Genomic DNA, 27,999 nt, shown 5'->3' on the forward strand with positions numbered 1-27,999 from the left:
TGATCTATGCATATCTAATTGCATGGATAAAAATATACTGAGGTAAGGACCTCTTGCTTCCCTGTAATATCTAAGTCTTTTACAAACATGCTTTAAATATTCATGAAATGCATTGGACTATGTTTAACCTACTTCTCACAATATGGATTATAAAGTAACCGATGATTTTCAATGAAGGTGTGGGAAAGGACAACACGAACTTCATTTCACCGAAAACATGCGATGCGTGCTCTTGGTTGTAACTGTTGATAGTATTTTGAGAACACACGTATCACAGTTAAAAAAGGAATGTCACTGCGGACATAAAGACATTGTTGATGACGTAATGACATTCGGAGTTGATTGATTATTGAGTTAAGTTAAAAATATGACCTGAAACAAATTCGTATTTGTAACTCGAAATCGATTGAACGAGGACAACATATGAACAGTGTATATATCCCTGACAATGTCCAAGGTGTTCCGGAAGGATTAGCGCCTTCTCTTTCGTCAATTATTGCCTCTCTGTACATTTAGGTTAAAGCCAGGTAATGTCAAACTCTCAGGATGATCACAAGGCGTATCAGCGATAACGGATTGTTTCATATCACTGAAGGATTTGATTTGGATGATTGAAAATGTATCAAGAAAAATGATTATAATAATATCAGCTATTCGTTGCATTATTTTAAACTAACCTTTTACTCTTATAAACCAAAAGCTGTATCTCAAGTTTTATTTTTGTATTGTTTCATGTCTTAACATCATCTTTGATTATAAAAACGAAAGAAAATGATGTTACTTACAAAATTATATTTCTCAGAGAAAAAAAAATAAGGTCATAAAATTGCTGTTTCATTCTTGGTGACGTCACTTTGTCAATTTGGCTGACACTTAATGATTTCGAAACTGAGACATTAATTTCAATACATCTATTTGAAAAGAATATATAGTCAATTAATCATTTATGTAGTACATGTACGATCTTCCTAATGGCAGATTATAGACGACATGTATTGTGTATGTAGTCGTAGTCGTTACATAGGAATTCCTAAGGTTACGCTACCTCCTACGCAAGGCACTTTTAAAGATCACATGTCAACAATAGTCGACAGACTTTACTCTATAAAAGTGCGCATTAATTGAAATTCTATCATTACTAATACGACAGACCATGACATAAACAAACTGTATAATAAAACCTTATATAATCAGAACCTATTTAAAGGATCGGGTAAATTAAATTATTGTGTTGATATGATTTATAGAAATGTATCTCTGTATTGTTGTTTTGTTTGCTTTTGACGGTTAAAGTGACCTTTAATATAGGGGAGTTGTTCCCTTCCTGACTTCCTTCTTATCCAGATGTTGTAATATATTACTATTGTTCATATTTCCGGAAAAGGTGGTATTTCATTACACAACGTGCTAAGAATTTGTACAATATACACGATGAACAGATCCATAGAATATCAAGTATTCCCGTGCCGATAAGCACGTATTCGCTATGCTATTTTAAAGTAAAGTTTGCTATCAATGGCGCCATTGTATTTCTACGAAACATATCCGAGAAAGAGGAAGCCAGTTCCGGAACGAGGCTAGGATTACAATCTCTACTACTCCACAGAGAAGATCGTACCTTACCGCGACACAACAATACACAATAAATCATCTATTTAATACCGACTGAAATACAGACCATACACAGTTGATTGACGAAACACAGCCTAGTTTCTGTCCCTCTGACGGTCCGAGAAGAAATGTAGTACTGTTTACTATTTCATTGAGAACATCTGTCCGTCCCAGTTCACTGAGGTCAAGCTTTCGATACCACCAGGTTTAATACCAACCAAGTTGTCCTGTCAAAAGAGGCGAAGTCAGTCGTCAAGGTTTCTTACGAGCCAGCAAGGTTCTATACGCTTTCTTTAATAATTACATCACTAATGAATTCTCAGTTGATGCCGATATTGAAAATTTGTTTGCATATAATCATATTTGCAAATTGTGTTCCTTGAAATTATCTTCTTTAAAGATAATAATAATACATAATGTCATTCATATATCTTGACTCATTGATTAATTAGAGATATAAACTGACTATGCTAATTAAATAATCTCTTATATATATATATATAAAATGCAAGTTTTTTTTATACGTAGTCCAAATGCCATATAAAATGCATGTCACACACCGAAATCATTGCATTGATTGATTAATAGGACGATTTTATTCTATTGCAATGAACAGCATCAAATAGGCCCACACCGCAATAGGGATTTGATGAACATTTAATAGGATGTTATAATAAATTGACGATGAATTGTTTATTGACGATAACATTAGTATTTAGGCAAAAGCTAATCTTCCACACGTTCCCCCTGTAAGTAAATACATAAATTACATAAAACTCATTTTTATAAATCAGCCACAGTATATTGCAGTTATCTTAAATAAATAAATATACGCAGAAGAAAATGCAAGAAAAAAAACGACCATGCATACGTATTTCTGCGTTAAACGGAATGTATCTAATATAGATATTATAGCAAATGACACGACACAGTTATATTATTAATTAATTAAAAAATAATGTGACATTACCTAAGAAAATTAACTAGGTTACTAAAAAGTAAAATTAGAACACAATGTTTGGAATATTATTAAGAATATGTCTGTTTAAGTTTAAGTGAAATCATAAAATCCGAGACATCGATACACACATTTCAACAGGTTTCCGTTTAAAAGTGATAAAGCAGATATTTTTCTTCGTGTGATTTGTTGACATGTTCCAATCCATTATACGAACGATCAGGAAAAAAACTCAGTCCCTCGTTGTGATGCTAGGAAATTATTATGACATGACAACTTGATATTCTTACTATGACTGGATAATATAAGAGTCTCATGGTGATTTTTGTACACCATTCAATCGGTATTTATCTAAGGCATATCTTTGGAAGGCGTATCAAATGTTGCATCTTTAATAAGTCTGACTGAGTAGTACTGAATCTTGAGCATCGAATTGTAAGAAGTATAATCGTTTTGATTATATAATTAGACTCTATCCTAATGTATATTCTATAGCTGTTAATGAATCCATTCCAATTATTATAATTAAACAAAATTTCATGGAAAGAAGATGCCTTTTTAATTGTCGATTATCAAAGTTCGATTAAATTTATTTCAATACGAGAAATGAGTACATGTCAGTAATCAGTTTAAACCAGGTAAGAAACAGAATACACATATATAATAAGATACTTAAACGTCATGAAATGTCTTAACATTACCTCTTCTGTTGATAAATCTGTTTGTAGAGAAATAGTAATGAACTGAAAGTTCTGTAGTATGAATATCAATATTTGTTTTCCTTGCCAGTCAAAAGGGGCGTTAGATATCGAAACGTTTTTATGTTATATTTGATCAAATTAAATTATTACCCCTATTGCATTTGTTTAGAGCAAGATTGAGTTATTACATAATGTAACTTCGTACAATATACAGTGTGCTTACATGATTAACATAATCGCTCATCATCAAGTAATAGTTCCATTTCCAATGTATTGTTACTTTACAACCTCATCAAACAAATTAGAAATCTATTAGATTAAAATTCTCACGTAATTGTTATTGGTGTGGCTATATGAGGCACGTGTTCGTGACGTATATAATAAATAATTCCGTTTTCAGTCGTTATATCAAGTGTATGTTGAACGTCAGGGAAATCTGTGCTTCTGGATTAAATAAAAACCCCGACTGATCAATGTAACTCGCATCAATCTATATAGTTTGTTGTATACAAGATGAATATACTAACTGTATTATATATTGATTACAATCTAAAAATCAAATTGATCAGTTTGTGTTTATTTCCACGAATTATATTTCTTTTGCCAGAAAAGATAGTGTGTACCCGTGACGTCACAAGAACGCACGGCGTTCATATTGTCTTTAATCCTGTGCGAATTACAGCACAATAACTTTCCAAAGAAGGAAGTTTGATGCTTAAATAAGTAATCAATGTATTCGTATTAACAATGGATACGACATATTAGCTATTGATAAAACATGTCCCTATGCTTCCAATATATATCGATATTAAAAAAATAGCATAGGGTCTGGAATATAATCATTTCCACCTAGAGAACATCGCAATTTAAATTTAAAAATATTGCTACTTGAGTAAATTTGCTTATACATTTAAATGAAATACACATTCTTTATTACAACACTAACACACAACAAACTGTAACGCATCATTATCACTTCACATTACAATTTACAATAGACACAACATCAGAGCATTAACATTGAACACAATGATGAATAATATCACAGTGTTACAAATATACAATATACCACAGCATTAATACACAATATACAACATCGTTAACAAACAACACAATATACCACATCATAAACAAACAACACAATATACCACATCATAAACAAACAACACAATATACCACATCATAAACAAACAACATAATATACCACAGCAGAAACAACAAGAGACCACAGCAGAAACAAACAACAAAAGATACCACATCATAAACAAACAACACAATATACCACATCATAAACAAACAATATAATATACCACATCATAAACAAACAATATACCACATCATAAACAAACAACAAAATATACCACATCGTTAACAAACAACACAATATACCACATCATTAACAAACAACACAATATACCACATCATTAACAAACAACACAATATACCACATCATTAACAAACAACACAATATACCACATCATAAACAAACAACACAATATACCACATCATAAACAAACAACACAATATACCACAGCATTAACACAGAATATACCACATCATAAACAAACAACACAATATACCACATCATTAACAAACAACACAATATACCACATCATTAACAAACAACACAATATACCACATCATTAACACACAATATACCACATCATTAACACACAATATACCACATCATTAACAAACAACACAATATACCACATCGTTAATACACAACACAATATACCACATCATTAACACACAACACAATATACCATATCATAAACACACAATATACCACACCATTAACACACAACACAATATACCACATCATTAACACACAACACAATATACCACATCATAAACACACAATATACCACATCATAAACAAACAACACAATATACCACATCATAAACACACAATATACCACATCATAAACAAACAACATAATATATCACATCATAAACACACAATATACCACATCATAAACAAACAACATAATATATCACATCATAAACAAACAACACCACAATACAACACAATATAACACATCATTAACAAACAGCACAATGCAACACAAAAACGCTGGATACTTTGAGGACAATGACCAAGGGATATTGTCCGATGATTTCTGATATTAATATCAATATTGAAATTGAAATTAAGACCGGCATTTAAAAAAGAAAAGAAAAAGACCAACATCAATGCAGTTCAAATACCACGACGCTGGTACAGATGTATGGTATCTGCTTCGATATTGTCTGATTTGTTTAGGAATTAATTTATATATAATATAGTAACACAAATGACGAAGGAAGACAACTTTATGACTCGTGCCTTGACCGGGCCTCGAACTCACGATCTACGGCACCCAATCGCCTGGCCAGAAATACCTGCAGCTTATACCGCTGCGCCACATCGGCGTTCTTAAAAAGAATGTTTCAATAGCGCAGTGATAGTCGGCCCGATATTCTGACATGATCATTGTGGAAGTCGCCTATAAGATGATATGAATACCTGGATCGCAATGTATTTACACACATGGATGCGAATTGTACACCTATTACAAATATTCATCGAGTACAAGTACGACAGGAAATTCAAATCTTTATCTTCGGATCACCAACACATAGTGGCATATGATACATTGTGCTAAATATTTGATATATAACATAGTAACACAAATGACGGAGGAAGCCAACTTTAGTTGTATATATATAAGGAATCAATTTTAGAAATCTGAATCACTAACATAATCAACAGAAACGAAACAAAATCAAACTATTTCCCGATATAAATATGTAATTTACCTAAGGAATGACGTAGAAAGCTTCCTTTCGATGTTGAATAAAGTATTTATTACCTGATAGTTTCATCGTCTCTGTTGCGGTATATTCGCAACGAAATCAGTGTACACCTATAATTGATTACGTGAATTCTATGATTGATTTTCCTTTGTATCTAGTGTTTGTCTTGTATTTCATTATTTTGTTGGTTTTGCCGATGAGATCACCGTTTTTCATCTAACCGATTATCTAAATATATCAATCAGGATGCAAGTCATTAACTATAAATAGTGTACTTTACTTATAGAAATGCACGCTATGTTTTAGTTGGTCTTTCATTTCGACCAATGACATCTATTTCTAGATATTAGCGTTTAAGAACTGGGTCAGCGAGATGACTCACCGGCGTGGTCATGGGTAATCATGTGACAGGCATGTGAAAACTTAATTTATTCCCGGAAATAAGAGACAGATGACCCACATGACTTGTCGTCAAGCACCCTTCTACCAGATCACAGCGATGGACCTATTAGTCAATTATAAATATACACTTTCCGTTGTTCTTTAAAGTGCAAGATATAGTGATGTTTATCATAGCATCTCCGGGTGTAAGTTTTCAAATATATATATATATGGCTGAAAACTACTAATTACAAACCACAATGCTGAAACAGGTTATAACATATTCCAGTAATTAGTAAGCTACGGTGCTGAATCAGGTTATAACATATTCCAGTAAACTGTAACCTACGGTGCTAAATCAAGTTATAACATATTCCAGTAAACTGTAGTCTACGGTGGTGAATCAGGTTATAACATATTCCAGTAATTAGTAAGCTACGGTGCTGAATCAGGTTATAACATATTCCAGTAAACTGTAGTCTACGGTTCTGAATCAGGTTATAACATATTCCAGTAAACTGTAGTCTACGGTGCTGAATCAGGTTATAACATATTCCAGTAAACTGTAGTCTACGGTTCTGAATCAGGTTATAACATATTCCAGTAAACTGTAGTCTACGGTGCTGAATCAGGTTATAACATATTCCAGTAAATTGTAACCTACGGTTCTGAATCAGGTTATAACATATTCCAGTAAACTGTAACCTATAATGCTGTTTTGGGAGAATCTTGATTTTCATAACGTCCATTCAAATGATATATTTAGTAAAAACTATATAACTAAGTTAATTAGTTCTTCGATGTTAATTGCATATGACAGTAATTATTTGCTAATTTATAATAGAATTAGTGATGGTATCTTTTAACAAAACATCAAGATAGTTTATTTTTTCTTAATACTTCGGAGGTGTTTTGCATGCAAGTTTTGTTGAACACCGGACAAGTTAAATTGCTTAGAAGGAATTTCTATACTAAAATATTTTAATCTCATAGTTACTATGTGCAATCAAAGCTGTTTTGATAACCAAGCTCTATACAATTAACAAAGATTATGTCTACAAAGAAACCATTTTCTGTTGACAACGCAAATCCTATCTATCGCGCATTAACATAAAGATCAATTTATCAACGGTCATCATTCATACTCAAGATCGACGGTAAATTAAAATAAATAATATAATGAAAAAGTCACCTTTAAATGATTAATATTATGTAACTGCATCATACAGCTGCTTTATCCTTCAAGGACTATCTAGTGATTCTATACACCAAAAGTTTTGAATTAACCAAAGGGAAAATAGAAATAATCAAACAAATAATAAAATGATGATGTATACAAATAGTAGTGAACGTAATAAAGAAATCCATTTTGTTTTGTTTTGCTAATAGTGGTAAAATGAAATATAATGGCAATTTATTAATTATCCTGAAACTATTATTGTAAAAATGATGTTCTTAATAATAAACACAAACCCTTATTTAAATATTCAGGAACATCCATTGTTTTTTCTACCTATACAGACATTACACCAAGAACAGAGACCCTATTCTTTGTCTAATTGCTATCATACATTTTTTCCTTGACCAATTAGGGGCAATATACATCAACGATATCGTATTTTGTATACATTACAACTATTTGCGGTCGTAGTCATTATACATTGCTTTTCGTTTTTTTCATAGACAAGATGTTTACTATATAAAACAATAATTTAAATACGATGAACATAGTAATGAAAAATGAAAATTTCATAAAAAATGTCCCTATGATGTTTTTTGATTACAGTTTATATGTAAACGTTACGTTAAAAGGGAATTAAACTATTGGTACAAGTACAAAAATACAAGATATGAAATGAAATTCAAATTGAATAAGGAGTTATATTTCTGTTAGTGATTTCTGTAAACGTTTGTTCAAAAAGTGCAAATTCCCTTTTGATATATGTAAAGATATATAATAAGATCTAATTTTAGCACACTTACCAGGATTTGTTTGTTTGTTTGTAATATAGTTGTGACAAGTTCTCGTGAAGCACAGTCATAACAGTAATGAGGACGTGAATCATTGATAGGATGCATACCCAGACTGATGATAGGCATATTTTTAGTTTCGGCAAAAGACAGACCAATATATATATTTGGTGATATATACTCTACGTAAATCTGGAGAAATATTGAAAACACAATTGTGTAAATAAAAATGAAGTGTTACTGAAAATATTATATATTGTATTTACATAAAGCATAAGAATGATTGAAAAATATATAGTTCACACAAGAATTATATGATAATATATTCTCTATCTACATAAATCATAAGAAATTGTAAATTATATATAGTTATCACACAAGAGAAATGTATAATAATTTATACTTTATCTTCATAAATCATAAGGATGTTAAGTAATAAATATTACATACATAAATAAGAATTATTAAATAATATATATATATATATTATACGTATCTGACTCTCTGCATGAATTAAATGAACTGTCGGACAGTACACAATTATCTAAATAAAGGAAAACTGTGTAATACAAGTACATTTGTATATATTGTATCTATATAAATAAAGAGAAATATTTAGTTATACAGATTATATCTTCGTAAATTAAAGGAAATATTGAATAATAATACTATATCTACATAAAGTAAGAGAGATATTGGGTAATATATTATATCTACATAAAGTAAGAGAGATATTGGGTAATATATTATATCTACATAAAGTAAGAGATATATTGGGTAATATACAATATCTACATAAAGTAAGAGATATATTGGGTAATAATACACTATATCTACATAAAGTAAGACATATATTGGGTAATATATTATATCTACATAAAGTAAGAGATATATTGGGTAATAATACTATATCTACATGAAGTAATAGATATATTGGGTAATAATACTATATCTACATAAAGTAAGAGATATTTTGAGCAATATACAATATCTAGATAAAGTAAGAGAAACATTGGGTTATAATACTTAATCTACATGAAATAAGAGATATATTGGGTAATATATTATATCTACATGAAGTAAGAGATATATTGGTTAACAAGAGAAATATTTCAAATATTACAATGTGCATTGCATCAAAATAACTCAAACTATTTACTGAATAATAAAGTGTATCTACAAACATCAAAAGTAATATTTAATAACACCTTAACCACAAAAATCAGAAGTAAAATTTTATCTTGTACAATGTATATACATAAATCTAGAGAGGATTTCGATTACCTATTTTTTACAATAAAGGCTGGGAAATGCTTTGAATATGAACAAAATGTTATCAATATTTATAACCTTAATGACCCAAAAATACAACCGCATCAATGACGACCCTTACTAACAACTGTTTGTTTGAGATCAATTACCTGTATATAAGTCCAACAGTGTGACCAGTCAAGGTTACATTTTCGGAGAGATCCTTTCTCTTAGAAAGAAATGGAAAAGTGAGGGGAAACTTTGAAACGGTTAAAAAGAGACAAAACGGAAATAAGTTTCTATTCTTTATAATGATATCACGAACAATCCAAGGATCGCTTCAAACTTTTGACGATAACTTATGACTAGCTGCGGTGATTATTAATGATGTAATTAATACGATGTGAAACAACAAAGCCAGCTTTATATGATGGTGATAGCGTGTTTTGTGCAATCTTTTCAGATTGTTCAGTGATAAGCTCTGTGGACGGAATTCAATACTGAAAAAATAAATGTATGCTTATAACTAGAAGTGGAGTATTGCGCGAATTTGATGTTTTATCCCATGTCCGAATCTGACTGTACTGATTGAAGTATGTACATATGTCCCTGTAGATATATTGTATCCAACACTTAGTAAGGCAAGCTTTGGCTTTCTGTACTTTCATTTTATAATGTACACTTTGCCCCATAACATCGCTGAATAGTACCAATAGGGAAGTTAAATGTTGTAGTTTTAGTACTAATGCGGAACGCTATAGTCACAGCTTAATTCATATTTAAATGTGTTATCCATTTGTTAATCTTTGCTGCAAAATGTATCAAGGTTTTAGTTTCCGTGATTTATCATGGCCTGCTTATCACGTTTTAAATTAATTTCAATGTTGACAAGATTCAGAATATACACATAAACCTAAGGTTGTTTTGAAAATCCAATATTAAAGATTCAGCATGATTATTGGTCTTTTGTGTCTCCCCATTCAGACCAACATCTCGTTTGACCCATTGTTTCAGGACATTCTATCACTGGCGTGTCCTAGAAGAAAGCAATAGCTATATAACAAAGTTTGAAGAATTCAAGCTCTACTCTATCTAACTCTAAATTTGTTTTGTAAGTTCCTAATATTTGTCTTTTGTAAAATCCTCTAATGACAATAATAAAAGATTAAGATATAGAATTAAAAAAAACCACAAAAACCAAGAAAATGATGAAATAAAATGTGTCCTTTTCAAAATTTGTATTGAAACTTGGATTGTGGACTGTGTTTGATCAAACATATTCCCAGCCAACTTTCACACACATATATATACACCAACATCAGTTAACCTACGTGTAGGGACAAAGGTTACGGAGGTCATGACCCGACAGAAGGTCACTATATCTGTTTTACTCCTTTTTATCTCGAATAAAATCAATTTCTCTGAAAGCAGTGGTAGCATGTGACCTTTCACCTCAGTGTACACAAATTAAACGGCATGCATATACAAGCAATATAACAGACTAAGACCGCCACAAAAAAGGATTTGTTAGCTTGAAATATTTCTTTCAGACATAATCATGTACAATTTATTGCTTTAAATTTGTGTTATTTCTTTGAGTTTGCCTAAAGCAAGCAAACTCAGCGAATAACTTAATGGATTATATTAATGATATACACTATATGTAGGTATGATGATAACTTTAATATTTCATTTCGATGCTAACTGCATATACAGTCAATGCGGTGCTGACTAGAAACTCTAATGGCGAGGGAACGCAGATGTGCTGCTGCACTGTTTCAAATAGGGACATTTTGATTTTGTCCATAATCATTAAATATATACATAAGGCCTAACGGGGAAGTAATCATTAGACCAGTGGCGATAAGAGAAAGCAGTTCCCTTTGGCGGTGCTGTGGCATCCTGCGTGCTCTCCACAAGATCGCTCCGGGTTTCATTATACTTGTTTTATCCATATACCTCTATACCGACCACATTCTGACGAAAAGCCACGCTATCTCCGACACTTCGGCTACGTTTCTCAATTATTACAGAAATACTCATATAGATTTGATAGATAAGTTTTCAATTTTGTCTTTTTCTGTGATCTTAGCACGATGGAGATGGAAGTTTGGATGAACGTTGCATGCGCTGGTGAGTTGCCACTGTAAATATAGGCGTGTGAAAGAAACCTATTCCAAAGCCAGTTATTAAGGTATTAAATAAAAATAAGTTTTAAATTTTCTCATGTTAAAAGTCAGTCTCTCATCGCTTGAGAAGCAGCCTTATCTGATGTTTACTATACTGGGATGCAAATAGGTTAGCTCCGCAATTTTCTATTATCTTTATTAAACCACGTGGTAACAAAGCGAAGTTCGTTTATGATTTTCTGCAAAAATGAATTCAATTGATAATCATGAATTCAAATTAAATGTAACTTAAAACAAATTTAATACAAAATTGAAATAGAATTATTAAACTATAAAATGATTCCTTAGGTTGAAGAAATATTTTATTACCTCATGGATGAATTGGATAACATAGGAGCAACGCTAAAACAACGTCATATCTGTATGTACCACATGTCGGCTACAACACCAGTAATTACGTAATAAATCTAATGAAGTATTCAAGTCCTATCATTATAATCACTGTGCTGGTAGTTGTTTTATTATCCTCTATCTTCAATACGTCACTGCACATCGGTTAGTTAGGTAGCGAATAGTTTATGATAAAACAAAATTGTATGTAAGCAGTTTGCGGTTTGATGTTTTAGAAACAAAAATTTCATTTTATCCTTCGAAATTAATGTCGTTTTAAAAGTCCTTAACGTATTAAGGATTTCGAATACCGTACGTCATTCTGGTGTGGAGAAGTGATTTTATTCAGATTTATATAACGAAGTGGAACTAAGTGGAAGCAAGGTTTTCAGTGTCAGTGGCTGTTAATATAATGATGTACAGATATTAAAAAGCTTAATTTTTACTAATCTTTTTGTCCCACTGTGTAAATAATTGTCTGATTATGCCACATCACTAGGTAATTTTCGCAAAGGATTAAATAAGTTAAAGCTTGAACAGACAATAACATAACATCAGAAACATCAACATAATTCAAACTTGTTTGTAACAAGCATTTTCATTGGCTTAGAGATTTATTTTATCAATCCATAACGTAAACAAATGATGTCGCCGTTGATAACGTCGCTTTTGATTGGCGTATAGAACAGCGTAATGATTTGTAGGAGAAAATAGTCCATCATTAAAGGGGAATTTTGCAGGGTATAGATGGAATTATAAGAATTAACATGAATACATTTTTTATGTTATGGAGCTATAACAAAATAACCCGGAGTGTACTCTCGTCATTTATTAGGATTTATTAGGAAACAATATGGACGCAGGCTGAAAGCCTCTATATCCATATCCAGTAAATTACAAAGAAATAATAATTAAATAATATCAGTCCGGTGCAATGTACATGTAACATTTGGAGATTATTGTTCTTTATATATAAACCGGTTATTTTTCCAATAATTGTCCAACAGGATTTCAAACTGATAAACAGTTTCTGCATTTATGACATGTTGGGGAAGACTGTTCCAGAGATCAACAATTCGATAGCTAAAGAAGTGTTTCCTTGCATCCCGTCGACATCGTTTTTTGAAAATTTTCTGGGAGTGACCTCTAGTTCTGTTGTTATTGTCCATTTGGAAAAAGTTTTTCGTTACTCGACTATCATATATATTGTTCATTATTTTAAAAACATTGATGACATCTCCTCTAGTTCTCCGATGTGAAAGTGTTGGAAGATTTAATCTTTCCAAACGTTTCGAATACGATAGCGCTTTAAGTCCTGGGATGAGTTTAGTTGCCCTCCTCTGCACATTTTCAATCAGATCAATATCGTTAATTCTGAAAGGGTTCCAGACGCTCGCAGCATATTCAAGATGGGGCCTTACTAGTGCCTTTAAATAGTAATGTAAACATTGATTCATCTAAATACACAAATGATCTCCGTATCAATCCAACTATGCTATTTGCTTTGTTGACACTTTATTGTATGTGTTTTTTAAACCGGTTCGGGGTTTATTTAGAGTATAGCCGTTTCTTTTGGGTGTTACACATCGATAACATGAAATATATATTCAAGTTAATCATTAAATAAAAAAACGACACACAATAAGGAACGAATAACGGGAGTGTGATCAAATAAACATCATAAAGAATGGCACACAATATGGACCGAAAAACGAAAGTGTTAACAAATAAACAGCATTAAACACAAGAATAACTAACTAAATATAACATATCCTGAATAAAGCCAAATATAACCAACAGAAACAATATCGCACGTGTAGATATGATACAGTAAGAACGTATGGAATAATCACATCCTAACAATCAATGAAGTATACCATTATCAAATAACAAAAGTACCCGAAAGTAGACGTTTCAGATTAATGAGAGATTAATAAGATTAATGTAAAACAGCTCTTGCTGAAAACTACAGAACTGTTCTTGTAACAGGTAACTCGTATCTTACTAAAGCTAACGAAATATTAGACATCAATACATCATATCAAGGTATGAAAGTAGAACGTTCATACTGTTTAATAGAGGAAGACAACCTATCAATAATTCCTCCAGGTTGTGATGATGTCAAAGATAATAATGACGTTCATATCACAGAAAATCTTTAATAATCTTTTTTTTTATTATTATATTGTTATGAGACAGCATTCAGGCAAAAATACATCGCATTTGTGAACGCTATTTCCTATCTTTATTGCCCCAAAAATACCACGAAATGAAAGAATTTTCTAAGCTAAATTTATGGTCGTTTTATGTTATGTGCATTAGATTTTATTTTCGCATTTAATTATTTCTTTTTTTATGAAATAACTTAAAATGGATATTTTACCGAAAATTGCCCTAATGTCAGAAATGTAAACGATAAAATTCTGTCTAGTACAATTTTGCGTAGTATATGCTTATCTTGTATGTATATACAGGGACTAGCTGTTGTTAAAGGCTATCACGATGTTTATAGAGGGAGCTAGGAACTAGTCTCTTTATATGAGAGGCTTCTTTAGGTATGGACGCACTGGTGTTATGTACTTATACAATGAAAAACAGGGAAATTCCGAAATATGAAAAATATCGCAAATACATCATCCAGAAATATATCAAAGATGTGAACAGAAGAATGGTCTACATGGGTACCAGGTATTCTATAGGGGTTAGTGTAATCTGTTAGATTGACCAATGAATAACAAATCTTTTCTAGGTAATGCCAAGTCGTCAAAATTATAATATGAATATAAAAATATTAGGGCTAAATTATCTGGATGCCGACTCATCTGAGACATACAGACATTATTTAAAAACACAATTGAAATTAAAGTCAAGATGTGTATTATTCACAACAGGGAAACTGAAAATTATCACGCCTTTCATATAGCTTAGTGGTAATCTACTTCTGTTTGTTACATCGTAAATAAAGATTAAGGTAGGCGACCGACCTGGAAGAGTAGTGTTACACGATTTCAAGATCATGATATACATCTGATTGACATTGTCAAATAATATTTTGTTATTTATCTAAAGGTGAGAGACGAACGGGACCCACTTTTACCTATAATAAGACAGGCACACATTCCCTTGTTAATAGCTTACCTGTATTCACTTAAAATGATCCCACAAGAAACGAACCGTAAGATTTTTGCAGATTTGTTTAAATCAGTTATTAACACTGAAGGAAGTGATTTAAAAATAATTATAATAATAATAAAAAACAAAAAAATAACAAAAAAATAAAAAAAAATAAAAAAAAATAAACACACAAAATCAAATAATAAAAAATGACAGCAAAACCTCAACAAAACAAAAAATATATACTATTAACCACATTAGCCTTTATGTAATATAATACCAGACGTTTCGGAAGGATAAGCGTTTTTTGGCCTTAGTCGACACTCGCTGAAACTAAGATATTGTCCCGACAAGGATAATATTTTGGAGAAACAGGAGCGCGGGTGAAATATGCATAAACTCTCCAAGGTGGTTGTATTATGAAAGGTGATTAAAACTAGAAAATTATTGACGTTGTTGGGTATATTATGAAAACAAAGTATCTGTTTTGCAATTAAGGAGGAGAGGTGTGTTTAACTACATATCATGTTCCTTTATCTTCATCATACAAATGTAATAGAGAAACATTGAAGAATACCGTTATAATAACAAAACTCGTAATTCAAACTCCAAAGCGATAAAACGGGGGCAAAATATGAACGAAAACATATATCTGCAAGTCCACTGTTGTAAAGGTACAGGAAGAATAAGACCAGGTGTTCCGACAAAGTTAGCGTCTTCTGCTTCATCGGCAACATCACATACAAATCCGAGTTACGGCAGAAGTTCAGAAGGAGAGCTAGTGTGGTCAGAACGGAATCACTAGGCATATGAAGAAGCCTCGGACATGTCTGACATCATATTGTATATGAGATCAGTATGCGACCATAAACCATTCCTTTGGTCTTCATTTATCTGTATCTCTCAAATCCTTTGAAAAGAGACAATTGAAAAAGTACAAGGATAATAGTATCAGTAACCTACAGAACTAGTAAATATCTGTCAGCGAATCATTGTATTATCGATATATATATATATTGATCTATGTTATCTTACCGTCATGACCTTAATAGCCTCATTAGATTTACTCGTACAAGACTTCTAATAACCACATGAATAATGTGGGGAAGCTATTAAAAGACAACCAGCTCATGCCAATCGAGAGCCGAAACCAGGTGTTTCGCAAGGGTAAGTACATTCTGAACAGCAGGTGACTTCTGCTGTGACACGTAACATCATTCTAAGGGAAATACAGAGGTCAACACGTGGGACGATCTACGTGAGTAGTTTTATCACGTCATAAATTCATAGAAACAATACACAGTAATGGACGCAGACAGTGTTCTCATGTCAATTACATGTGACTTTTATCTCATGTACATTTAATAGTCAGTGGTCCTTTTTATTTCAATATTCCTATTATGTAATTAATTCCGGGAAATGATTATTAACGAAAACACGGGTATTCGTGTAACAGTCAATACGGACTAGATCTGAGGATGTTGATAACTTAATAGATGTAACACGAGCGATAGGTTTAACATCGAAATAAAAATGCATCAGATCACAATTTGGGATAGCACAAAGCACTAAAAATATTCTTATTTTCAAATCGATCTTACTCCCTGCCAGGTCACGTGGAAATCCCAAGAGTATGAGCAGTTATATCGTTTTATGTCTATAAGCATACGTGAGGATATCGCAACTAAGGCATATAAACTGTTTTATATGTATCAGGAAATTAATTTAGCAGTAGCTCTATGTTTGATTGGACGAAGTATTTACTATCAATGAAACGTATCTAAAGCTAATGATCGTTCTACCTAATTCTCGAATTCAAACCAATTGCTTTCCGAGGAAAAATAATTTGTAAACTAAATAACTAAAAGATAAATTCTGCTGTGATTTGAATATATTTTTTCTGTTGCTATTAAATCATCTGAGATTGTGATTGTGATTATGTGTCAGGTTTGTGCTACATTGATCTATCAATCATATTATATCAGTCAAAACGGTTCATGTCATTATTGACTTTCCAATGTGAACCCTTTTGAAGACTTAACGAATTAAAAATGAACTGATCAACTCAAAGATCTTCAGTGGAAGATCAAAACATATTAATGGTTGTCAGCATATCAGGGAATGAAGCCTAAATAACCGAACGTTGATTTAAAGTGTGGAACATCTGTAATAATTATGGCTACAGCCCATACAGATGAACACATCAAGCTATCAAAACGGAGGATACAAATCAAATTAAATAATATTGCTTAAAATATCGGAATGGAATACTGGATTCTATATTTGTCAGTTCGACTGTACAGACGAGAAGATAAGTTAAGTCTTTAAGTAATATTTGTACGGACTGGGATTCTAAGATTTCAATGAGGTTTATATAAAATTATATCAGTTCAATCTTAGTTCATTTTGGAATAAACAGAAGTCGTAAAGCATATCAGCTTGAACTGACACTTCTGATTGAGTTGGACATATCGCTTCAGTGTCTAATCCATATTATCATATACGTATTAATGTTAGAGAAAGGGATGAGAGACAGACATTCCATCAAGTATCTACTTTATACAGTATTATCGTGTGCAAATTTGTAACACATTTTATATAATCAATACCATTAAAATATTTCTTTTATATCTGCTTATTTTTTTTTTGTATATTTATAACATCGGGGTGAATATATATTATAACATAGACGTAGTTAGAGTGCCTCATTACATATATATTATAACATAGACGTAGTTAGAGTGCCTCATTACATATATATAATAACATAGACGTAGTTAGAGTGCCTCATTACATATATATTATAACATAGACGTAGTTAGAGTGCCTCATTACATATATATCACAGCTACTTTACTTGATGAATTTATTGAATTTATGAATTTACGAATTACTTTCATTTTACATTACATATTTTCCATTCAACAAAGACCATTAAACAAATCAGTTTTTAGGGACATATGTAAGATTTGTAATGCCATATTGATAATTCGGATTTGCATTCAAATATAATTAACGATTTGTAATTTACATCACCAGTGACTATCTATAGTATGGATTTGTCGTTTTCACTTTCAGCAGGTGTTGTGTTTACTTTAAAACACAATACGTAGTACAATGTATACAAAGCCACATTCAGATTCATTAAAGTTTGTCATTAGAATCGGTTCTTCCTCTTGTTCATAATTGTTTGTTACAGTAATTACAATCGTAAAGTTAAATGAAATATTCGTAAATCAACACCGCAGTAATGCATTAATGCCTTTAACTACTTCAAAGGAATATTCTTATCCAAAATTTTACACATTAACTATAATAAACGTGAAATTTAATTTGGAAACAATTTTTGTTTTGAAATCCCTATCTTACCTTGGACCCTAACTCATATATATTTGATTATATGAAGCTGTCATCAAATCAAGCCACGTATTTTGATGTATTAAAGTCATTGTAGAAATATGTATGTTTTCATTATTTATTGTCGATTGACAATGAATATTTTTAATTCGGGTCTTTAACACATAAGTATATACACAATTGTAGAGATTGGTCGGATTTTATATCCGTACAGATACTTAATGACTTGTCTTAATGATCATGGCATCATGACATTTCAAGATCGTTACAATAGGAAGATACTATTTTTATAGAGTTTAGCAAACTTAAATGAACAAAAATATATAGCTCATTAAGCGTAACACTTGTCGCGCACATATATAGCCTCTGTTTGTTTTAGGGATACCCTGTAATAAATTGTTGAATGACATTGAAAATCAATCGCACAATATATTTCGAGAAATCAATTTGTACTGATGTCACATATTTAAAAAAAACCTGTTTTAATGAAAGTCAATTTCATAATTAAATCACAATAAACGTTTTCATTCATAATCTTCATACATAATGATTTTGAAATATACTCGTGTGCAAACTCCATGCTCAACTAAAGTTATCAGTATATTGATAATAAACGTGGGAATATAAGAAAATCGGGCTCGGAAAACATAGTAATTTATAAAAACATGACATTATATATATGTATATATATATATATAGCCTATTTACTGTAACATTTCTTGCTTCTTTACCATGGAATATGTAACATATATACGTATATATCACTGATCGAGCGTGTGGCATCTACGATCTGTCCCTACCCATAAAACAGCAGGAGGGGCCACATGAAAGCGGAGAGATAGAATCGACATTAACTATACATGTTCCTTGCCACATCAGATAACCTTACTCCCTCATAAATGTTTGCCGCGGTCTGATATTATTTGATATAAAATGTAAAGATTTAAAACTGTTTAGCAGTCTGTATGCAGAAAAGTTTCATATTGCGCTCAAATAGCTACGTCGTGATTCTGTCTTAAAGAGAAACATTCGAGTTTTGGTAAAAATGTGTTCAGACAGTTATCAAATTCATTACACGTATTAAGATATCCGGAAAAAACATATAACCGTAATAAGGAACTGTGGGATACAGAAGAAATACATAATAATAGTTTTTAAATTTTATTTTGTAATAATGTAATTGTGAAATATATAGTGCTGGTGGTGTAAAATTACGATCATGTCATGCAATACATTAAATATACATTCCACAATAAAAAACAATTACAGCAGGTACCGTCGTGAAATAGCAATACCAACAGGAACTGTCGTGAAATAGCAATACCAACAGGAACCGGGGCATTATGACAAAGGAACGACACCAACAGATACCTATATAGCATAAGTGACACTCGATACATTCGTATCGAGATAAGTTCCTTTTAAGAGACTTAATGTTTCATAGACAAAATAACTTTAACATTTTTATTATAAGAAAGAAAAGCGTTTACCTTAAGCATATCTCAAGTCATTGTAACAATATAAAGAATATAATGGCGAATGTCTAATATCTATGCCTTAACTAAGAAGCAATACATAACATAAATTAGCAAAACCAATAAAACTTCTAAGGAAATATATATTACCCAGCTCTTTTGTGCTAAAAGTCTTTATCTGCAGACATTGGAACATTGGGCTTATATGAACATATCAGCAAAAATATTCTTATGTTAAATTCGCAGTGCTTGAATATTTTAATTGTCCCCGAGATTTACAGAAACCAAATATGGTAGATTCTTAACTTGCAAAATCCATATTTAAATATTACTTTTTCTTTCGCAGAAATTAAGAGGAAGACTTCCGGTTTGTATTTCTGTATGTTGCAGCATACCTGTGGTTTGTATAAAAATTAAATATAAATCGTGTGGCCCTTAAAAGACGTTTGATCATGCGCACGCTCATCGTCCTTTGCGCTGTCTGTCCGTTTCACTTAGAACAGCGGAAGTAAACGTCATACTCTAATACCGGAAAGGAGGTGAAGTTTGTCGTGAAACCGCCCTTTATTTTAAGGTGACGCTGTACAGGAATGTTATGAGGGGTGATGAAGGAAGCGGGGGTATATTGTCAATCTAAATAGAAGTATTGTGTTTTATTTGCTTTTGTAATAAAAGCATTAGTGGTACATGGAGTACACAAGTTCAATGGTAAGATTTCACGATAATCCATTTTGTCAACATTGACGCTGTCCTTACTCTGCCCGTACTCCTTTCTGACTCTCCTTACCGGTATTAACTGAAGTGAGAAGCATGCTTCTGATTCAAATCAGGACAACGGATAAAGCTATGAGATATGTCGTCGTAATTGCTGAATTTGAAGATATAACAATATAACAATCCAAATATGTTTAACCATACGTTTCATTCCGATTACCTTTGTGACTCATATAACATATTTTCTTATATCTTATGTAACCCTCCGGTGACACATATGACAAACAAGAAAATGACATCACTTCATAAAACGAGACGACCTTACAAATCTAGAACCAGTCTAAAAGTTTAGGACATACATACGTAAATTGTTTCACGAACGCCAACTCTAGGAAATGTCCCACCTACATACTTCCGATCTATAGTTATATACATGTAAGACATGACATATTCTATGATTGTGTAACAAACGTGTACATCCACGCCTACTTAATCATCTGATGGTCATCGCCTAATAATATCGCGTTACTGCTAACTTTACTTTGATAAAATACACACAATATATGATTATAAAGAGATATATATGGAGATATTATATACATAGTTATGATATTGGCATCAATAAGGCTTTGTTTAACCACTGCTATTGCTACTGCTATGATCAGTTGGATTATGTAAATAAGAATTGATATAGGTATGTGATATCAAGAAGACCATATAGCAGTTGGCATAGTAATTAGATTATTCGTTAAAGTCAAAGAAATAAAAATAAATATGACAATTGTACCTGAATTGTAAACACGACATCGGGCACTGATATACATGCTCGCTTGAAAAAAATACCACTGGAGAGGCTACTTATCATATTTGATTGAGGATGCATGAAAACGTTTATATTCTGATTGAGTAATTTTCTATATAAACATGGTTAATTTTCCCCACAGTTAAGCCTACACCTCGGGATAATTGATGATGATATCCTCTGTCAATTATAATTAGATTCGGCAGTATTTCCTCGAACACACACAGCGCAGGAACTAAATTATAATGCTTTAATGAACACTTGCTATTTCTAGAAAAATGAAAATAACTCAGAAAGGATTCTTCAGCTGTAAGCTGTAAAGATCTTGAAGGTTGTATAGCTGCCATGCGTCATACAAATGTGTGTTTTGTCACTCAACTTCGCCACCATAGATTGAATGAAATATATTCCCATAAGATAATTGTGTCAAAGAGAAATATCTAAACGACGTAGTTTGTACCAAACATCAAATACAAATTCAAATAAAGATATATTACTAGGTAAATAGATACATAATCGACTAATTCATTGACAAATTGATCCATTTTAAAGATGAAGGGTAAAAGCAAAAGTAGAGGACCAACATTCTTACAGCACCGCGTACTCTTTATGAATCTCAAATTACTTTACAAAAAGCAAAATACAAGTTTATTATACCTTTAAGAACAGTATATTTACAGATTATTTGTCAAATAATGAGTTAAGAACAGTATATATAAAGTATATGTGTCAAATAATTTGTCAAGAAAAGTATATACAGTAATTTGTCTAATAATTTGTTAAAAACAGTATATAAACAGCATATTTGTCGAATAATGAGATAAGAGCAGTGTGTATGCAGTGTTTTTGTCAAATAATAATAACGTTATCACAGAAAAAGGTGTGACATACCATATTTGTTCTGATATTAGGGTCATTGTACAAAAGTCAATAATTATTCTAGAATTGGTCATTTGGAGTTCTTACGGATTTTATTGCATTTTAGTTGAAAGAAATATGTAATTTGTACCACATTATTCCCACACTAGGGGTGTACAACACGCTTCGGTCATAAATATACTGCAGCTGTTCCTCATGCTACGTATGATACAATGGCAGAAAGGATTGAGCAGAGTTAGTTCAGCCGAGTAAATAGAATACGCATAACGCGAAAGGACGTAAAACCTAACGAAGTAATATATTGGTTTGAAATAATATAAACCCTTTATTTAGTCCCTGGTATCAGTTCACGTGTTAAAATTTATAAATAAAACAAACTTTTAAAAAGTGGTATATAATGATATGTCATTTAAAAATGAAATTTCAATGAAACTTAGCGTCAAAAATATAAAACCAGCGACAAAATTACGTTATCGATATGTATAACCAACTGTATACTACCCATTTAACGCATGCAAGGGTATGGACATTCGCAGAATTATAGTATGTTTTTATAACAGTTTAAGTAAACATATGTTAATACGTTCAACAAGATTAATCACAGCTGTGTGCAACAACGGCACGTGTTGCCGATTAAACAGTAATTATATAGAATTGTTATTGATAACGAACGCCTTAAATATCTTCTTTCACGATTACACAATAATCATATTACGCTTTATGTTTTTAGAAAATATTGTAATGTTTCAAAATACATATACACTAATGTAAGTATTATATAACACTGTAATACATATCTCAGTTTATACGCTCCTTACATCATTAAAAGGCCTCGATTAAATTATCATTACATTACATGGTATGGTCATTAGATGATTAATTGACCCCGATTGTATATATCATTGCAGTAATTGAATAACAGTGTATAAATCATACAATGGTCCAAATAAAATATAATGATCATAGACTGTGGTATGAAATATATGTTAAGTAAATCATGAAATGGTCCCAATAAAGAATATATAACTATTATGTTACATTATTTTTCCTGATGATATTTATTTGACATTTTAATATATAATTATTAACATGTTTCTGGTTATAATGTTAAAGGAATTTGTGACAAACACTATACACTCTCAGCACAGTAGCATCATTAATTCACGGAATGCTTCCTGTATTATCGTTTTATTTTAAACATTTAAATATCTATCATTTCAGCCATCAACTGTTCCTGACAATATCATCGTTGATTCGCCTTTGAGCATCTTGGTCAAATGATTAAATTATCTTCATTATATTATAAGGCATGTTTATTCAGTATTGTATTGTATGTTCCGTAATAAAATGTATAAAGTGTTCTATCTTAAATCACTGATATGTGTCCTCTATGTTTAACCACCTTATCGTGCTCGAATATACTACTGCTGTTTATCTTCGGTTCTTCTAGTGATATAATTATAATTCTTTATATTTCAAAATGGAGCTTGTACATGTACCCGTTTAAAACTTTGTTTCTTGTGAAATTATATTTTTATCCATAAAAATGCTAATGTTTGATTGTGATTCTTATATAATTGTTATGATATCTATAAAATCTTGTTATTTTTTCTTATTATATGGATACTAATTGACAAAATCCAGCTTGTTTAATTGAGTTGTTTCCTATGTAAAACAATGCGCCTTTGTGCCGTTTTAATTCCTATGTAAAAACATGTGCCTTTTAAATTGTGTTGCTTCCTATGTTAAACAATGTGCCATTTAAATTGTGTTGTTTCATATGTAAAAACCATGTGTCATTTAAATTGTGTTGTTTCCATTGTAAAACCATGTGCCGTTTTAATTCCTATGTAAAAACATGTGCCTTTTAAATTGTGTTGCTTCCTATGTTAAACAATGTGCCATTTAAATTGTGTTGTTTCCTATATAAAACATGTGCCTTTTAAATTGTGATGTTTTCTATATGAAAAAAAACCCTTTTTAGATGTGTTGTTTCCTATGTAAAACCATGCGCTATTTAAACAGTGTTGTTTCCATTGTAAAACCATGTGCCGTTTTAATTCCTATGTTAAACAATGTGCCATTTAAATTGTGTTGTTTCCTATGTAACAACATGTGCCTTTTTTGTGTTGTTTACTATATAAAACATGTGACTTTTTAGATGTGTTGTTTCTTTTGTAAAACATTGTGTTTTTTAACTGTGTTGTTTCCTATGTAAAACAGTGTGTCTTTTCAATTGTGTTGTTTCTTATGTAAACCATGTGTCATTTAAATTGTGTTGTTTCCATTGTAAAACCATGTGCCGTTTTAATTGTGTTGTTTCCTATGTAAAACCATGTGTCTTTTTAATTGTATTGTTTCCTATGTAAAACATGTGTCTTTTTAATTGTGTTGTTTCCTATGTAAAGACATATATCTTTTTAATTATATTGTTTCCTATGTAAAATATGTGCCCTTTTAATTGTGTTGTTTCCTATTAAAACCATGTGTCTTTTTAAATGTGTTGTTTTACTATGTATGTAAAACCATGTGTCTTTTTAATTATATTGTTTCCTATGTAAAAAACATGTGTCTTTTTAATTGTGTTTCCTATGTAAAAAACATGTGTCTTTTTAATTGTGTTTCCTATGTTAAAACATGTGCCTTTTTAATTGAATGGTTTTCTATGTAAAACCATGTGCTTTTTTTAAATGTGTTGTTTTCTATGTAAAACTATGTGTTTTTTTAATTATATTGTTTCCTGTGTAAAAAACATGCATGCGCCATCTTTTTAATTTTGTTGTTATTTAAAATATATAAGAGCACCGCAAACGGATGGATGAAACGCCCGTCTGACTCTTTTTAATAAAATATGTTAAGTGCTAAACGTGTCAAAAGTTAAAAAAGTATGAAATGATTTTAAAATCTTAATTTTTACCATCAATTGTTAGACAACTCAAGAATAAAGAATAGACAAGTACATTATGTTGACAATGTTTCAGGTATAATGGTGACTTTCCTTATGCTTATGCTGCAATTATCCTTACAACCTACTTCAAATGACTTTATTTCAATAATTACATATGACAAATGTTAACTTAACGAATTAAGTAGCCATAGCTGGTATTAGTACATCATCTTCAAATCAATTTCGTGTATTAGTATGTTAATGGTTGCAATTGGTTTTATATTAACGACTTCCTTGAATTAAAAATAAAAAAAATATTGTTGTTGGATCTACTTCATGATATGATAATGTACTTTTACACGTAATTAACTGTAAATAGTTCCCCCGATGACATACGTATCTGCTTCCATATCAAAAGAGTTGCGTCATTATCTGTTACCATATAACTATAATGGTAAAAGTAATCATATAGAAATGAAAATATATTTTTGTTGAACTGAAACATTAGCATTATCATGGAGTGTTCACATCATCTTTCCTGCCAGTTATTCAAAATATTTACAAATCAAAACAAATTATTGTATATGCCCATGGCATGCGAATAAAAAAACCCAAAACAACTATTCGTTGTTCACACAGAGCAGCATATATTAGCATAAAAATAGGTTTATATTATATACAGACCAAGCACTTAGTTGGAATGCAAGAATCGAAAGGATTGTAAAAAATATATATAATCAAATAACGCCGTCCTGAGATATTAAGTAAGTAGTATACAGTATATATGTTATACGCTGATTAATCAATATAAAACAATATACAATTGTCCTCCGTGTGATCATCAGTGTCGCTAGGGGAAAGTGTGACACTCCAGAAGGGAAGTAAAGATATTAAAAATAGACCTAAACAAATGCTTATCGTTAAGATATTATAAATAGGCTTAACAAATGTTTATTGTTAAGATATTATAAATAGGCCTAACAAATGTTTATCGTTAAAATTTAAAAATAGGCCTAAACAAATGCTTATCGTTAAGATATTATAAATAGGCCTAACACATGTTTATCGTTAAGATATTATAAATAGGCCTAACAAATGTTTATCGTTAAGATATTATAAATAGGCCTAAACAAATGCTTATCGTTAAGAGTTAAGATATTAAAAATAGGCCTAACAAATGCTTATCGTTAAGATATTATAAATAGGCCTAACAAATGCTTATCGTTAAGATATTATAAATAGGCCTACACAAATGCTTATCGTTAAGATATTATAAATAGGCCTAAACAAATGTTTATCGTTAAGATATTAAAGATAGGCCTAAACAAATGTTTATCGTTTAGATATTAAAAAGAGGCATAAACAAATGCTTATCGTTAAGATATTATAAATAGGCCTACACAAATGCTTATCGTTAAGATATTAAAAATAGGCCTAAACAAATGTTTATCGTTAAGATATTAAAGATAGGCCTAAACAAATGTTTATCGTTTAGATATTAAAAAGAGGCATAAACAAATGTTTATCGTTAAGATATTAAAAATAGGCCTAAACAAATGTTTATCGTTAAGATATTAAAAAGAGGCTTAAACGAATGTTTATCGTTAAGATATTAAAAATAGGCCTAAACAAATGTTTATCGTTAAGATATTAGAAATAGGCCTAAACAAATGTTTATTGTTAAGATATAAAACGTAGACCTAAACAAATGTTTATGATCAAGATGAAAGAATTATAATATAGAATAATATTTGAGGTGGTAAGCACGTACCATTGCAGTCCACATAACGTACAATATAACTATGTATCCGATATTGTGGAGAAAATTGGGAACAGTTAACATCAGTTACAATAAGAAGTAAAATTAGGACGCCACTCAATAAACCAGTAGACTGACGTAGGGGGCTGGCATTACAGGGAAAGGCGACACCGCCCGCCAGTTAGACCGACGTCATTGTGACAATCAGATAACGAACCATTAGAAAGAAATCGTAATACTACCTGATATTAACACACTCATGTGATATGAAGAAGTATGACAACTTTTCTAAACTCCTAAGACTTTTATACCCATAGTCTGGACAATAAAACATTGGGCAAGTGATAACACACTATTGTCAATTATTCCAAAACATGTATTGAGTTATTTTTAAAAGACAGATTTAGCTATTTCTAGATAACGATAGAATTTCGGAATCGTCAGAGAAGAGATATTTTTATATAATGTCGGTTGCGAAATGGAGCAAATAAATTTGATTGAAATTTCTTACTATTAATGTCGATTCAAAATCAGCATTTCAAAATTGCGAATGTTGTCAGTATCATAATGACTTCAATGTTAAATGTCTGACGTTAGAAAGGAATACTTCCTACCTCCAACATGGAATCTATCCTCTGTGTAATCCCATTAACATGAACATATTCCAGAGTCATGTTGTCAAAATTCAAACAATAATAATTAACACGCAATCAAACAGAGGCACATATGGAGAGAAGAAAATCAAATGTTGTATTCTCTCTTGTACAATACGAAAGCTGAAAATGACTTGGGCAGGTAAATATATAGATGTTGATATAGAC

The 27,999-nt window shown here is 31.2% G+C and overlaps 1 long non-coding RNA gene across 1 annotated transcript; it reads right to left on the minus strand.

Moving 5' to 3' along the window:
* Positions 1-1,642: 1,642 nt before the first annotated feature.
* Positions 1,643-27,931, minus strand: LOC117339658. The gene is made up of 2 exons (XR_004535285.1): positions 27,793-27,931; positions 1,643-1,838 (listed from the first exon to the last, which is right to left on the minus strand). It is a non-coding gene; the product is annotated as an uncharacterized LOC117339658 (long non-coding RNA).
* Positions 27,932-27,999: the final 68 nt, after the last annotated feature.

The sequence above is a fragment of the Pecten maximus genome, chromosome 12 (genome assembly GCF_902652985.1).
Source record: "Pecten maximus chromosome 12, xPecMax1.1, whole genome shotgun sequence".
Classification (NCBI taxonomy): domain Eukaryota; kingdom Metazoa; phylum Mollusca; class Bivalvia; order Pectinida; family Pectinidae; genus Pecten; species Pecten maximus.